An 18,342-nucleotide genomic window follows, 5' to 3' on the forward strand; every position below is an offset into this window, starting at 1 on the left:
GTTGAAACTGTCTGAAACTCTCCATTGTCCATAAAATGGAAATGTCCTTTGTCCATATGGCTACATATTTGTAGGCAAAATTTCTCATCATATCGATTTTACATAATATCAATTTTGTTATGTTGAAAGTGTTGGAAAAGATTGTCCATAGTGCTGCCTATATTTTTGAAATTGTCCATTGTTTGAAACATGTCTGAAACTGTCCATTGTTGTCCTTTGTCCATAGTGCTGCATATTGTAGGAAAAATTTCTCATCACATCGATTTTACATCGTATCAATTTTGTGATGTTGAAAGTGATGGAAAAGACTATCCATACTGCTGCCTATCTTTTTGTAACTATCCATTGGTTGAAACTGTCTGAAACTCTCCATTGTCCATAAAATGGAACTATCCTTTGTCCATACTGCTGCATATTTGTAGGCAAAATTTCTCATCGTATCAATTTTACATAATATCGAGTTTGTAATATTGAAAGTGTTGGAAAAGACTGTCCATAGTGCAGCCTACCTTTTTGAAACTGTCCATTGTTTGAAACTATCTGAAACTCTCCATTGTCCATAAAATGGAACTGTCCTTTGTCCATACTGCTGCATATTTGTAGGAAAATTTTCTCATCATATCGATTTTACATAATATTGATTTTGTTATGCTGAAAGTGTTGGAAAAGATTGTCCATAGTGCTGCCTATCTTTTTGAAATTGTCCATTGTTTGAAACATGTCTGAAACTGTCTATTGTCTATAAAATGGAACCGTCCTTTGTCCATACTGATGCATATTTGTAGGCAAAATTTCTCATCATATCGATTTTACATAATATCAGTTTTGTTATGTTGAAAGTGTTGGAAAAGTCTGTCCATAGTGCTGCCTATATTTTTGAAATTGTCCATTGTTTGAAACATGTCTGAAACTGTCCATTGTTCATAAAATGAAACTGTCCTTTGTCCATAGTGCTCCATATTTGGAGAAAAAATTTCTCATCACATCGATTTTACATAATATTGATTTTATTATGTTGAAAGTGTTGGAAAAGACTGTCCATATTACTGCCTATCTTTTTGTGATTGTTCATTGGTTGAAACTGTCTAAAACTCTCCATTGTCTATAAAATGGAACTGTCCTTTGTCCATACTGCTGCATATTTGTAGGAAAAATTTCTCATCATGACATTCACAGATGGTTTGTGCATGGCTTCAAATTTTAGCATGTTTGAGCTCTCTTGATTACCATAATACCAATGTGAATGTGCCATCAAATGTTGCTATAAATCATGGCAGGCATATGCTCAAAATAGTATCCATTGTGATGCCTATTTGTAGGGACTTGTGTGTTTGAGCTGTCATAATTATTGTTACGTAAATAATAATAATGCATCAATTATGTAAAGAACAATAAACTTGTTTGTCCATTCACGTATTGTAAATGATGGATCAATTTTCATGCGTAAGGTGGAGCTCAATGGATTCTCAAGAGAGTACTCCCATGGAGAAGTTTCATCAGTTCATGTCTCAAATGAGCCAAGATGCAATATGCAATAATGACTTCATGTACTTTTTGAGCCAAAGTGTGGGTATTCCAAACCACATTCCAAGCCATAGTGTCGTTGGCAATATCCTTGTAAATGTGTTTCCAAACCGCCCTCCTTTGATCAATCCTCGTCCTCCTCAATTCGTACCATTCCAACAACTAAGACAATTAGGTATGGAGAGACCCACAACAGTACACAATAATGTAATTCTTCATCCAGTTGCACATAGTCCTCAACATGGCCCCTCAGCACCGCGACAACAAGAACCACAAGCAATAAGTTCATGTGATGCCAACCAGGACACATGTGAAGAGGTTGACTTGGTTCAGGATCAAGAACCAATGGTGCCATCTTCTGAGAATGCCAACAAACAACGTCCATGACGAACATCATCGGAGTTTGATGCTCCTAAACCTCCTAAACCAAAGAGGGCATGGAAAGGAAAGAATCAAAATGATGGTCCTGAGACAAAGATCAGTCAATAGCCACAAAAAAACCGTTTGCGCAATGGAAGGATGCATGGACAGTACAGCTCATTCACATCTGAGGATCCATGAGTGTGGAGTTCTCAAAGCCACCGAAGCAAGGAGTGAATATATGGTCCAAGTTGGCCACCCAACTAGCATTGCTATTTCTAGAGTTCGACAAAGATGGTGAGGCATGCTGAAAACGTTGGGGATGCATTTATGAGTCATATAGAAAGGATAAGGCCCACAATGCCATATCAGGCAATGATTGCAGGATCATTTGTCAGTGGTATGATCTTGTGGATGAATATATGTGGAATCGTGCCAATGTTGTTAGCGATACACATGCCTTGTCTGTTGGTTGGTTGTCTTCATCAGAAGACAACAATACATCAATCTCCAATGATTAGAGTCACCACACCCAAGAAGACATTGGCTCTAATGAGCCTTCAAAGATCGTGCATAATCAAATGACCAACCAAGGAGCATTCAATAAGAAGGGTAGAAAGATAGAGGAGTCTCTCAGTGACATGGCTAGCACCGCCCGATCAATGTTAACCAACCAAAAATCAAACCTAGAGGAAAAAAAAACATTTGAAGAGCTCAAGCTTGTTATCATGGATACACTTATCTCCTCGGTATCTGGTCTATTATATGTAATCAAAAGTCTTAAAAAGGAATGATGATTTCAACTGTAGATGAATTTGGAACTTTAAAAAAAAATGTTTTTAATTCTATCTTTACATCTCTATTCAATTGTCTCATAAAGTTTCATCAAATCTTTTGACAGGTGAATGGACGACGAAAGTCTTTTGATAATGTGTGTCATCAGTGTTGTAGTCGCTGTCATGGCAATGTTTCAACTATTGTTAAGTGATTTGGATGACGGGGACGATGACAACGTGCAATTGCATACTTTGATGGAGTACATGGCTTGAGGTTACATTGCACGTCGAGCCACAATAGGTTAGCGAAGGCACGATTGACGGTCATGTTGGGCCTATCCAAGACTACAAACTTTTATGGAGCAGGGGCTTCTGGGGAGTTATACAAACCAAATGTTTAAAAGCAGGTTATGAGTTAGTAGGAGTACATTTGAATATCTCGTCGCAAAGTTAGCACCACAAATGCGACTCAAGAACACGAACTATAGAAGGGCAGTACCTGTGGAGAAGCGAGTTTGTGTGGCTTTGCATCACTTAGCGACGAGCGGCTCAAGTCTGGGACTAATAGTTGATTTGTACGGAGTCTCAACTTTGTTTACACAGTTGGCTATTCTAGACTTTTGCAATGCACTGGGTGCTTCTTGATTGCATGGTATATACGTAAAGTGGCCAATGCCACAACAAATGCAAAAATATGCTGGTGCATTTCAAGCCCTTCGAGGCATACCGTATGTTATTGGTGCAAGAGATGGTAGTCATATACCCATCTTTGCCCCAAGGGAGAACCACGAAGATTATTTTAATAGGAAGGGCTTCCACTCTATTATTCTATCGATAAGCGTGGCAGCCAATTGTGTTGTTTGGGACTATGACGTTGGTTGGGCAGTTTCTATGCACGATTGGAATGTTTTTCAATGTTTAGACCTAGGAAAACAATGCACAAACAAAGCTCTGGGACAATATTGTCTACTAGGCGATTGTGCTTATCCTGCATGCTTTTGGATGCTTCCTCCTTTCAAGGGTAGTAAGGATGGGCTATCTCCGGAACGTTATTATTGGAATTACATAAAATCAAGTACTCGTATTCCAGTTGAAAGGGCATTTGGCATCCTTAAAGAGTGATTCCGTATATTGTTAAAGAGATATGACATGCTTTTACAAAATGTCCCAAAGATGGTGGCAGCATGCTTTGTTCTACATAATATATGCATTGTGCATGGAGATAGTTTTGATGATGCATGGATACATGAAGCGACAACAGAACTTGATAGAGAAAGTAATGCGGCTCATCAAGACATGGACCAGCAAAATAGTTTGAGGAATGGATTAGCAAAGGTTACTACGCTAACTAGCACAAGTACCACACAAGCAATACAAAGAGCTCAAGCAACGGAGCCAACACAGGAGACAAGCCATCTTGGGGGGGCATCTCGAAGAGACAACATTGCTCGAGCCATGTTTCGGAAGAGGGAGAACACAAATGTGAGAACAGTCTTTGGTGATTTTGACTCTGCGAAGGAGATGGACGATAAAGACAACGGTGAGTAAACTTCTGTAGCATCCGCCCAGTGTAGGTGGAAAGGACTAATCTGCTATTATCAAGCCTTCCAGTGCAGCAACCTCCACAAATGCAAGGACAACCTATAAATGCAGGCCGTGCTCAACCTCAAGCATGGTAGCATGTTTCTCAATCTGCTCAAAGTTTTATGTTCACTGTAGGGGCCATGCAAACTTATGTTGTAGTGCCTTGAAGCCTCCCTAGTGCAAGCACTGCAAGTGGTTTGCCCCAACAAGCTCCAACTCTGAGTTCACGATAGCCATTTGCCATATTGGCATTGAAAAGTGTCATGCCATATGGCTGCTAAGCAGCAGCAGAAGGGAAAGTTGAATTCACCGCAAGATGTTGTTAGAACATGTCTTCTAATATGAAATATTCATGTATTCTAAGATATACACCCTAGCAATACCTTGAACACATTAGTAGAGTGGCCACAACCACAACAACAAACACATGTGTGACAACTTCAACAACAACTGCAGACATAGTTTTAGCCACATCAACTTCAACAGTAGCAACAACAGCCCTTGTAGCTCTAACAAATAGCTCTAATGCAACACTATGTTGCAGCATTTGGCTATTTTCAAACAGAAATTGCAGCAGAAACAACAACAACCCTTGTAGCTCCAACAAACAGCTCTAATGCAACACTATGCTGTAGCATTTGGCTATTTTCAAGTAGAAATTGGAGCAGCAGATAACAGCTCTAATGCAACACTATGTTGTAGCATTTGGATATTTTGAAACAGAAATTACACTTGGGTATTTTCAAATAGAAATTGCAGCAGCAGCAACTCTCTTTGCAACAACAGCAACTTTGTTTGCAACAAAAGACTCCATCACTGCTTCAACATCAAGCAGTCCTTCAACAACAGCCACTGTCAAGTCTTCAACAACAGGTGATTTTACCACAGCAACAACATCAACCTCATCGGCAACTTTGATGCCTCAAACTCAGGCCCCTCCTCTAACACAATGAGCCCGTACTGTTAAGCGCAATCACATCCAAGTAAGTAATTTTCAGTCATCCTTGCATCTGCAGCGCAGGTGGAAAGGTGGAAAGAGGGGTGGTGTGCTAAATTTTTTTCCCTCTTTCCACCTTTCCTTAGAGAGCTCGGTAGAGCCATGCCTCAACAACATGGTGAAGGGGTTCAACTCCCCTCCTCTCTTGGAAGTGAATGAGCTTCCAAAAAGCAAAAATTGGTCAACAGCAAGTAGAGGAGGCGGAGCTAGGTGTTTCCCCTTCTTTGCAATTTGAATCCATTGCTCTGCCTCCTCTACTTTTTGCTGACCATGAAGTAAAAATTGTTTGCATCATAGATCACAACAAAGCTTTCGTTATAATTTGACAAGCAAAAGTAAAGCTCTCACCTCACTCTGATTCAAGATGTTGGGATTAATTTCCACCAATACGCAATAGATGTACCTGGCAGCTTTTTCAGAGAAGGAATAGCCATATAATCCAAGAAGGAAAGGTTACTGACTAAATCCATTGACTAATATGTGTTGGGGGTTCAATCAGATCTCATCACTGTGATGTAGTTCTGCTAATATTATGGTATGGTACATTAAAACTTCATGCTTTCATACTTTTGACAGATCAGCGTGCAGCCTAGGCACAAAGGCTTCCAACATAACATGGGAGAGTTCAGAGCATCTAAGTACTTCCTTGGGTGTAGTTAGAGCTTGCACAGTCTATTTTAGTAGAAGGTTTCAGTCATGGGGTATCCCAATCACCATCAATGCAGTAGTTGTCACATTTTTAACAATTCTTATGCAAAAGAGGTAAAGATTGGAGAGATCCCGAGTTCCATTATTCACAATGGGATTTGATATGAAAGAAAGATGGTGGAGCAACTCTAGGGCTTAGTCCAAGTACTTCCTTGGATGCAGACAAAGCTTGCACAGTCTATTTCAGCAAGAACATCAAGGTTTTAGTCATGGGGTATCCCAGTCACCATCATTATAGTAGTTTTCATATTTTTAACAATTTTTCTGCTCCTGTAGAAGAGGTAAAGATTGGAGAGATCTTGAGTTCCTTTATTCCAAACATGATTTGATATGGAAAAAAGATGGTGGAGCAGCCTTAGGGCTTAGCTGTTATCCTTATACATGTTTCATGACTTGTTGGATGGAGTAGACATGCCTCTTAGCATGGAGATTCAAATACTCTTTAGTCAAAACTGAAGGACATTTAACCATTCAGTGACTAGGCATGAAATATGTTTGATAGGGGCAGTCATGATAAATTATGTAAGGATACAGAATTCCAGTAGAAGATACTGATCTTAGCAGTTTGTATCTTTTCTATGGAAACATGAAACTAGATCTTTGTTTTTTATGAGAGATCTTTGTTTTTTATGAGACAGATCTTGTGTGTTTTAGGATCCACTTGAGGGCATATTTTTCTCTTGCTGCTAAAGCAAACTTCCATGCATCCTACATGAGCAAGTCCAGCACACTTCTTGGAAAATTTGTCTCTCTCTTTCTCTCGTGCTCCTGTCTGTTCAAAAATCAAGCTTACTGCAATAAATTTTGACACATCTGAAGCCTACCATTCGAGAAGTTTTGTTGGTGAGTTCAATGGGCTTGGCACTCTACTAAGAATGTCAGACTCAAATCTTTATGACATGTATTAGACTCAAAACCTTTATGATATGCAGTGGATGGTGGATAAGAAGACTAAAAGACCAAATAAAACAAGACAAACTTGGAGACCACAGGAAAGGGATGGTGGCCACATGAGAAAGAAGCAAAGGCATACTCTAAGCTAACTTGTGAGAGATGCTAGAGTATGTTAGGGGTGGCACACAGTTTTCTAGTTCATGGTTTGTAATTTGTGATATATCTGCTAAGGACAGTCAATGCACATCTATTGTTGATAATTTCCAGGTAATGTAAATTTAGTGTTGTGTTGTCCCCAACTAGTACGCTTGATCTCATTTTTGTGGTACTCAAAGATAAATGATTTATTGTGTTTTGGTATATGTCAACTATTGTGGCCTCACATCTAGTGTGTGTCTGGAAATCACAGAAATTGCAGCAACAACAACTCTCTTTGCAACAACAGCAACTTTGTTTGCAAAAAAAGGCTCCATCGCTGCTTCAACATCAAGCAGTCCTTCAACAACAGCCACCACTGTCAGGTCTTCAACAGTATGTGATTTTACCACAACAACAACATCAGCTTCGTTGGCAGCTTTGATGCCTCAAACTCAGGCCCCTCCTCTAACACAATCAGCCCATACTATTAAGCGCAATCACATCCAAGTAAGTAATTTTCAGTCATCCTTGCATGATTTTTCTAAGTTTTCAGTCATCCTTGCATCTGCAGTGCAGGTGGAAAGGTGGAAAGAGGGGTGGTGTGCTAAATTTTTTTCCCTCTTTCCACCTTTCCACAGAGAGCTTGGTAGAGCCATGCCTCAACAACATGGTGAAGGGGTTCAACTCCTCTGCTCTCTTGGAAGTGAATGAGCTTCCAAAAATATGCATAGTAGTCACCATAGAAACAAATATATTGACACAGAAAGCATTGAGGCAATAAGGTTATATTCTTGGAGTGCTTTGGTAGGAAAAACCTCAGATTCATGCTTTTAGTTTTATTGGTGACTTTTTTAAAAGGCTTATTAGTCGATTTAAAGTGTTTAATCAAGTATTCTAAAAATCATTATTATGAGAATGATGATCAACATCCGTAGCGTCCCTTCATTCACATGTGATTCAGGAAGTGTCCGGTGCGTAGGTGGTGACTGGTGTGTAAACGATTGCGAACGGACACTTATTGATAATGAAAAGTGTCCACTGCCCAGTGTGTAAGCAGGTGGTGGACAAGTGACCACCCAAGTCAACTTTTCAAGTGCCCACAAATTGGGCACTTGAAAAGTTAACAAGTGACCGCCCAAGTCAACTTTTCATGTGCCCATAAATTGGGCACAGATTGGGCGGGAAATGGCAGTGTGTAACCACCCTTACATAGCGCGAGAGAACTACCAACTCTTAGAGAAAGGGAGAGTGTGATAGTCCATGCAGATGACAAACTATTGTCTATGGATCCAGTTTAACTAACCTTCAACTTAGATAGGCTAACTCTCTAAAGTGATGCACATGAAGGCTTGGTTTGACCGGCCCAAAACATCTATTCTCGAATGGCCTTTTTAAAAAATACTAAATTAAAGGCCTTTTTTGTGGTTTAACCATGCAGGTTACTATGAACACAGCTTTTCCCCATGGCTATAAGAGGGACCTCAGTTCAACTGTAAAGGAGGTGCCACATCTGTAAAGTGATTAACATGGTGATCCTTTTATGTTCATAGTGCCTCATGTGCAAGGTCCTTGATAGGGATAGGAGGGAGAGCTTTTAGGAATAGCCCATGGCAGTCCTTTGTTTTCATTTTCTTTTTTAAATTTGTACTTTGCCTTATGTAAAATAATCTATATTTATATGTACTCATGGAAAATAAATATTGAAAACATAAAATTATAATGAATTGATGTCTCATATTTTACAATTTCTTATATGACTAGACACATTTCTATATGGATATATTTGTTGTGAATTTTTTATTACAAAGATGATTGCCCATGAGATGTTATGTTTTTACTATGGTAGGTTTTTTGCATGTGATTCTCTCTCTCTCTCTCTCTCTCTCTCTCTCTCTCTCTCTCTCTCTCTCTCTCTCTCTCTCTCTCTCTCTCTCTCTCTCTCTCTCTCTCTCTCTCTCTCTCTCTCTCTCTCTCTCTCTCTCTCTCTCTCTCTCTCTCTCTCTCTCATGTAGGATATGGAACCCCTTACACATTCAAGCCTCATTATACAAAAACTTATCTTATTAGATGTATATCCACTATGTTAATTCACCCATCATGTGAGACCTACTAAGTTGAGCCTTGTAAACACGTGCATCCTTGCCCAACATAATGTATAAATGACTAGATACCTAATTATGTTTGTGCATATGTATAACTCTAGGTGCATATTTAAACATCACATATGTACACTCATATCCACAAATGTGTTGTCTCTAGCTAATATCTTTCCATATCTCTTATGCACACATGTGCTCATGTGTTATGTTTGTATTACATGCATAAGTTCACATGTCACTATAGTAGATATCAAGTATGCGTATCTGCATAACTCATAATATGTATTTAAATTAAATTGACTTGAAATTATATGTTTAAAAATTTTATTTTGAAGTTGAGTTAAAATAATTATATCTTCAAAATTTTAAATCCAAAGTTCAGATAATTTTGAAAATGAGTTATAATTCATATGTAGAAACAAAAACAATGAGATATTTTTTACATAATCATTCTAAGTCTATCTACTCAATGCTACATAGGGGTGATTAGTTGCTATGATAAATGATAAATGAGTTTTTTGAAATCCTACAAACCTCGGTTGCATACACTATGGAACAAAGGCGAAGGTGGAGAAAAGAGTTTTAGGAAGGTGGTTAAAGTTCTATGAAACCATTCTATGATTTCAGTTGTCTTTTTTTCAAGTCTAGGGAAATATGTTGTTTTTGTCCAATAAAACCATACCCTCATGCTACTATAGGGACAACTATAGGGTATGTTTAAAAATGTAAGAAATCTAAATAGATATTGATCATGTGGACACTATGTGCGACAATTGATTTGAAGTATAGTTTATCTTGTCTTTTGGCTTGCAGTATTTATGGTTGGTTATTAAATTATTTGTTTGCAACATTTTTCAAATAGACATGATGGTGCATAATTGTAAAGTCACAATTGAAACCTTTGACAATGATGATTTTGAAGTAGGTATGTTCTTTGCAGAAATAGGTGGAGCAGTATTGATCCAGATAGAATAACATAGCTTCTCATCTTCAATATTCGACTCAGTTGGATAATTCCTAGTGGATAGGAGTTGATGCTACATATATGCAAGAATACCAATGAAATGTATGGTGAAATGTGGGGCATGATATGAGGTGGCCTTGATGGGTTTGTGGTTTGCCTTGTAGGTTGGAGATTGCAACCTCAAAATATAAAACTCCAAATTGACAAACTCAAGGCTAAGATTACTAGCATGAGGATGTTGCTTGGCTATCTCAATGCTATCATCATGAAAATAGGTAGTGCTTCACCAATTGTTTCCAATATTGTGCATCCCACGTTTGGTAATAGCAACATGGCCATTAGACCCTCTAGGATGGGTCAATAGGCATTTTTGTAAAGGTAGCTCTAGTTTGGGAATTGTCTTTAACACTAGTGGGGATGTTGGAAAATGCATACTCACTTGCACTAGATTTTTGGTTTGTCATGTTTTATTTGGATTTTTTATTAATTGTAAGGTCTTCCAGTAAACTTTTTAGTCAAAATAAAAGGCTCTTTATCTCCACTATCCCAACCTCTCTCTCTCTCTCTCTCTCTCTCTCTCTCTCTCTCTCTCTCTCTCTCTCTATAAAAGTATAATAATATATGCACTGTTGTGCATTATGAGACGTGTGCAATCTTATGGATGCCTTTTTTCTTTTTTTTTCTAACTTTTTAGTGATTGCAAGGCATTTGGTGTGAATTATTTGTTCAAATAGTACAATCTTTCTCTATCTATGACTCTCTCTCTCTCTCTCTCTCTCTCTCTCTCTCTCTCTCTTGTGTTTGTGTGTGTGTGTGTGTGTGTGTGTGTGTGTGTGTGTGTGTGTGTGTGTGTGTGTGTGTGTGTGTGTGTGTGTGTGTGTGTGTGTGTGTGTGTGTGTGTGTGTGTGTGTGTGTGTGTGTGTGTGTGTGTGTGTGTGTGTGTGTGTGTGTGTGTGTGTGTGTGTGTGTGATATTTTATGCATCATGTATTGATACAAGGGAGTTTGCACGTACATTTATGGGAAGAATTTAAAGGGACCATATGACTTGCTACCATTCCCTTATATATTTCTAGTAGAAGATAGTATTTTAGTTGGATACTATGATTAGGATAATAACCATAATCATTGGATTTTTCTTACTCTGTATCCATATTACATATGGATTGTAATATGGATATGCATGCATCTATAATGCATGAAACTATATAGTCAAGTGAAAGGTCACTCATAGAAAGCATTACAATAGAAACATAGTTACTATTTTAGCATGAGCTCATGTTTCTTTAGAGAAATCTTACACAAACATATCAAATGTGTAGAATAATCAAGTTGTAGTTCTGCTATTATTTGGTGGCAATATAATATCAATCTAATGTTTCCATTCTTTAGTAATTGTAAGTTATTTTGGGTGAAATGGTAGTTTAACTGCTATATATATATATATACTTTGAAAATACACTCTCCCTCCTCCCTCCCCTACGTGTGTGTGTGTGTGTGTGTGTGTGTGTGTGTGTGTGTGTGTGTGTGTGTGTGTGTGTGTGTGTGTGTGTGTGTGTGTGTGTGTGTGTGTGTGTGTGTGTGTGTGTGTGTGTGTGTGTGTGTGTGTGTGTGTGTGTGTGTGTGTGTGTGTGTGTGTGTGTGCGCATGCGCGTGCGCGCGTGTGTGCCAACATGTGATTATGTGTACTTGTGAATAAAAAGTATGGATAGTATTAAAGGAAAATATATCAAGATATACAAAAGGCTATATGTGAGTTAGATTACTATTCATGTTAAAGTTGGAAATTGTATTCATAGATTAGGAGATAGAGAGACAAGAGAGAGTTGAAAAAAGATAAACTTGATTGATTTACTTAGGGTTCTTCGCACACCGTAACTTTAAAGGGGCCATGAATTTGTTGGGGGTAAAGACACCTCCGCCTAGCCACCTGTGTATTATTACACTGACAGTCACTGCCACTGCACACTGTAGGTGGCGGGTGCCCCTCACCGTCACTTTATTCTTTATTCTTTTAGTGACAGGTTGAATAAAGGAAGGCCCGGTCACACATTGTGATTGTTGGAGTTCCCATTTCTTGTCTTTCTCTTTCTTGCTCTTGATCTCCTACCATAGCTCTCGAGTGCAAGCTTCGATCCTTCTCACCTTTCAACTGGTATCAGAGCTCGGCTCTTGGATCCGTGGAGCTCAACCCGGCTCACATTTGCTTCAGCTCTACTTCGAATACCTATAGCAGAGATTTTCATGGCAGCCATAGCTCAAGCTTTGAATGGTATGTACTCTTGTTTCCCTCCTCCCCGCCCTTTGTCCTTTACTCCTGCACTTCAGTGAGCTCTCTTGAGCTTGGTCTAGAGCTACATTTCAGCTCAGTCACAAAGGTAGTTCAGATCTGGAAGAACACAGGGCAGCCATTACACTCCCAGCTCTCATTTCATATGTGGCCTGCTCTACCCTTACTGGAGCTTGCTTGAGGGCTTCAATGGGGCACCTCTAGTGCCTCCGTACCCTCCCCAACCTTCATTTGCAACCCACGTCAGCTTCAGGACCCCCCAAACTAGTATGCAGGTTGTGCATATCTACAGGCAGCATTGTACTTCATCATCTCTGCTCTACCCTTGCTTGGACTTACTTCAAGGCTCCTTTGGCACCTCCTAGTGCCTCCCTAGCCCCCCGACCACCTCCTTGTCAACACGTGGAGTTCCCCCAGGCCTGTCCAGCTCATGCAGTTTGCGCCAGTCAGGCAGATGGACAGCATGAAATCGTTTCAGGCAATGGAAGCTCCTCTCTTGCTCCTACCTATTGGAGATGGCCTTTGTAATACTCCTTAATCCTTAGCATTGAGCTTTACCCACTTGACATTGGATTGGGGCTGATTTCCTTTAGTCTTTTGGACTGTGGGTACACTGTCACAGGCTGGAAATAGGGCAGCACTTGCCTCTTGGATGCTCCATGCTCATGGCTTATGCTTATGTGATGCTTATTCATGCTTCAGTGATGCTAGATACTTTGGGGATGATGCACCATTGTTTGGTTATGATTTTGGGGTTGGATTGACCTACTGTTTGCTCAGTTTGCACAGGGTTTTACATGCTGGAATCAACAGGGCTAAAGGTCTTTTACAGGGTATTTCATATGCCTATGGCTTACCGGCTATGTTTCGGGTACTATGCATGATGTATTGATGCTTCCCATGGATGGAATGTACTCGGCTATGCCTTTGGGGATATTTTGGGACTGAAATTGAGCTTGGCATTTATGACATTGGCTATGGTTAAATGCTATTACAGGTTGTTATGAGCTTGAAGATGCTTATGTGGTCTATGCTTCCGCTTTATACTCCATGGTTGATCATGTCTCTTACTCATGGATGCTACCTACAGTTGCTTTGTAGCCGTCATGCTCTTGGGATGCTATTGAGGCATTGTCTTGGTCACGCGTCTTTGGCATTTTGACTTGGTTTGATTGAGTTGCTGAGCTCGTTTATCCACTTTTTGTGCCAGTGGGAGCATCTTGTATGCTTGACCGACGTTGAGCAGGAAGTTTATGCTATTTGAGCATTTTGCAAATACTTGAGACTTTGGGATCTCTTACACTTGGATGTTGCATGGTTCATGCACTAATGTCTTGGAGTTTCTTTTGACTTGAGCTTGGGCTTTGCACTCTTGTGAGCATATACCTACTGGTGTCAAGTCTTGCCAGTGTTATGTATACTTTGCCCTATTGTACAGGGGGTATACCTACTCATCACTGACGGATGCTTTGGTGACATGTTTGGGTGTTTTCTCAGGGTCTTGATGACTGTTTGGTGCTGATTTATGCCCGTTTAGCTGGCCATGTCTTGGCTGTCATTTATTGACTTGGTGCAGTGATTTGGTCAGCAATTGACTCTCACAGTATCCTGCTGTCATTTATTACAGCAATCATATAACTCCGAACTGACATGGATTTTTCATGCTGAAATATTCTAAAATGATGTACTTTCACTAGTACTTGGTGGGCAGCAACTTTGCTTACACTTTTCTCGCCGTTTTCTCTCGATTTTGGTGATTTTTTGGTTATTTTCTGCAGTAAACAGCAAGCAGTTTTGAACTGTCTACAGTCTTCCAGCCTGCATTATGGTGAGTTCGTCCACTGATCATGCTATTTTCAACATCATTAAGCTTGATGGTTCGAATTACTCTTATTGGAAGAGCCAGATTTGGCAGGTGTTGGTGCAAAAATCGCAGATCAAACCTTTGAGGTTAAGCAGGCATCCGCCTGCAACTATGCCAGATGAGGAATGGCTTGAGCTTGATGAGTTATGCAAGTCTACTATTGTATTATCTCTCACAGAATATGTTCATTACAATGTATTTGAGGAAGAACAGAGTGCATGGCAATTGTGGGATAAAATCAAGAATCTCTATGACAAGAAAAGTCCAGCGAGTCAGATGTATTGGCTGAAGCAGCTTATGGATCTGCGCATGAAGGAGAATGTGACTATGTCTACTCACTTGAGCCAGTTCCATGCTATACTCAAGAACTTGACTTCGCAAGACATCACTTTTGCAGAGGATGTCACTCCTCTTTTCTTGCTTGGTATTCTTAATGAGTCATGGGATGTATTCCGCACTGCATTATGTGCCTCTATTGCTACCTTGAAATTATCTGATGTTGAGAGTGCTCTTCTACAGGAAGAGGTTAACTGTAAGAATTTGGATGCCTCTCGTGTGTCACATGCTATGACAGTTGGAGGCAGGAATGATGGATATGGAAAGCATGGCAGTGGCAGTGGCTGTGGCAGTGGCTGTGGCTGTGGACGAGATTCTCAAAAATCTCGGTCCAAGTCTCGTGGGAAGTCACGTAGCAAATCCCATGTTAGGAATGTAGATGTTACTTGTCACTATTGTGGGAAAAAGGGCCATATTAGGCCACAATGCTATGAGCTGCGCAATGAAAGGCACAAAGATATGGGGAAAGACAAAGTGCAGGATAAGTCTTCTGATCGCAGCATAGTGCCTGCAAAGTCCAGTGTTAAAATTGAAGAGATCAATGTTATGCAGCTTGAGGATGTTGATGATGATTATATCCTTGCAGCTTCTTCTAGTGCTTCGCAGATGACAGATATACACTCTATGTATGCACAGTGTTGGCTCTTGGACTCAGGTGCGTCCTTTCATGTGACACCTTGCTAAGAAAGGTTTCATTCATATCGTACTATTTCAGGTTCTGTGCGCTTGGGTAATGACAACTCTCTTGATATTGTGGGCATTGGTGATGTTAGGCTGCAGTTTCCTTCTGGCAACAGTTTTGTTATGCAGGATGTACGTCATGTACCTGCTTTGACACGCAGTCTCATGTCAGCTGGACAGCTTGATGACACATGTTATCATGTATCTTTTGGAGACTCTGCATGAAAGATCACTCGTGGCAGTCTTGGTCTGTGGGTTCTATCCCACATGTATCTCTTTGGCATGCCCGTTTGGGCCATATGTCTTTGAAGGGAATGAAAATAATTTCTGGTTTGCAATACTTACCACCCCTTGATTATGCATATTTTGATTCATGTGAGCATTGTCTTTATGGCTGGCAGACTAGGTCTACGCATAAGAAGTCTAGTATGCCACCCATGAGTGAGCCCTTGGTATTGGTACATTCAGATGTCTGTGGGTCCATGCCTTGTCAGTCTATGGGAAGTGCCAAGTATTTTATTACTTTCATTGATGATTTTTCATGGAAAATTTGGGCTTATCCCATTAAGCTGAAATCGGATGTCTTGGTTGTGTTTCAGAGATGGCTTGCATTGGTTGAGAACCAGTCTGGGTATAGGCTAAAATGCTTAAGGACAGATAATGGGGGTGAGTATGTCTCACATGCCTTTGAGCAATTATGTGATGAGAGGGGTATTAAGCATCAGTTGACCGCCCCCTACAGAATGTTTTGGCTGAGTGGATGAATAGAACCATCCAGGAGCGTGTACGCAGTATGCTTAGCCATGCAAGCCTACCACAGAGCTTTTGGGCTAAGGCAGTTAGTACAGATGTGCATGTCATAAACAGATCACCTTCTAGTGGTTTGGATTTCCAGGTTGCAGAGGAGGTATGGACTGGAAAACCTCCCTCTTATGCGCATCTGCGTGTCTTTGGATGTGAGGCATTTTGCCATGTGCCCAGGGACAAGAGAAGTAAGCTAGATCCTAAAAGTGTCAAATGCATTTTCCTTGGTTATGGGGATGCATGTGAGATGGGTTACCGTCTCTGGGATCCTCAGGTGCGGAAAGTCATCCGCAGTCATGATGTAGTCTTCCATGAAGAAAAGATGCATTGGCAGCCTGAGAGAGTTGTTGAGATCCGCACGGTCATATTTTAGGAGGAGCCGAGAGCTCCCACACAGCCAGTTGGACAGCCTACAGTTGCAGCAGATGCTCATGGGCAGGGTGTTGGACAGGCAGCTGGGTAGGCAACAGAGCCTACCGTGAGACTGTCTACTAGAGACAGATGTCCACCTAATAGATTCCAGCCCTCGATGCATTATGTCTTGGTTACAGATGCACGAGAACCTTTCACTTATGATAAGGCTATGTGCAAGGGTGATAGTCACTCCTGGGAGAGCGCTATGCAGTCTAAGATAGACTCCTTGCATAAGAATGACACTTGGGATTTGGTTTCCTTGCCTACGGGCAAGAAGGCTTTGACATGCAAGTGGGTGTACAAGCTGAAAAGTACCCCTAGACATCCCAAGCCGACATACAAGGCTAGATTGGTAGCAAAGGGTTTTAAGCAGGAGCATGGTGTGGACTTTGATGAGGTCTTTTCTCCTGTGGTTAAGATGACCACCTTGCGCTTAGTCTTGGCTTTGGTTGCTCAGCTTGACTTGGATTTATACCAGATGGATGTCAAGACGGCTTTCTTACATGGGGACTTGCATGATGAGATTTATATGGAGTAGCCTAAGGGCTTTGTAGAACCTGGCAAGGAGCACCTAGTGTGCAAATTGAAGAAAAGTCTTTATGGCTTGAAGCAGGCACCTAGGGAGTGGTATCATAAGTTTGATGCCTTTATGCAGTCACAAGGCTACAGCAGGAGTATTATAGATCCGTGTCTTTACACGAATAAAGCTCGTGATAGTTCTTTATTGATTTTGGTACTCTATGTGGATGATATGCTGATAGTAGCAGGGAAAGCTCATGATAAGGTAGATGCTCTTAAGGCTCAGCTCAAGAAGATCTTTGAGATGAAAAATCTGGGACAGCTCGCTTACATACTTGGTATGCGCATTAGACACGACAGGCATCATGGACTCCTCTACTTGTCACAGAGGGAGTACATTCATAAAGTCCTTGAGTGCTTCCGCATGCAGGCGTAAAGCCTATTGACTATCCATTGCCTTTTTATGTGAAGGTATCACAGACTGATTGTCCGCAGACAGATGAGCAGAGGGCCGAGATGGCCAAGATTCCCTATGCATCCGCAGTGGGCAGTTTTATGTATGCCATGATAGCCACTCATCCAGATATTGCCTTTGCAGTTGGTGTTGTGGCACGCTATATGGCTACACCTGGCAAGAAGCATCAACATGCCATGAAGGGTATCATGAGATAACTAAAGGGCATTGTAGATATGTGCATATGCTATGGCAACCAGGATACAGGAGTTGTGGGGTACACTGACTTTGATTATGCAGGACATGCAGATAGTAGGAAGTCCACTTCCGGCTATGTATTCACCTATGCTGGAGGTGTTGTTTCTTGGATGTCCAAGGTGCAGAAATGTACGACCCTTTCTACTACAGAGGTCGAGTATTTTGCAGCCACTGAGGCTTACAAGGAGGCCATGTGGTTGCTAACCTTGGTATTGATGCTATCCCTACACTGCTTTCGGATTCTATGAGTGCTATTCAGTTAGCCAAGAATCTGATCTTCCATGCGAAGACGAAACACATTGAGGTGAAGCATCACTTCATACGTGGGGTCGTTGAGGACAAGTCTATTGATCTTGTCAAGATCTCGATTGACCAGAATCCTGCAGGTTTGCTCATGAAAAGCCTCTCTACAGAGCGCTTTGCCTTCCTCAGGAGGTTGATGGATGTGGGATGAGATGACGTCTTTCCTCATCCTGTTGTACATGTGTACATGTTGTACTATCTTTTTCTTTTTCTTTTCACTCCTCACTAGGGCAGATTCGCCTTTAAGTGGGAGGTTGTTGGGGGTAAAGGCGCCTCCACCTAGCCGCCCATGTATTACTACACTAACAGTCACTGCCACTGCACACTACAGGTGGCAGGCGGCTGTCACCGTCACTTTATTCTTTATTCTTTTAGT

The sequence above is a fragment of the Lygodium microphyllum genome, chromosome 15 (assembly GCF_053477565.2).
Source record: "Lygodium microphyllum isolate KBCC chromosome 15, Lygodium_microphyllum_v1.1.10, whole genome shotgun sequence".
In the NCBI taxonomy this organism is placed as follows: domain Eukaryota; kingdom Viridiplantae; phylum Streptophyta; class Polypodiopsida; order Schizaeales; family Lygodiaceae; genus Lygodium; species Lygodium microphyllum.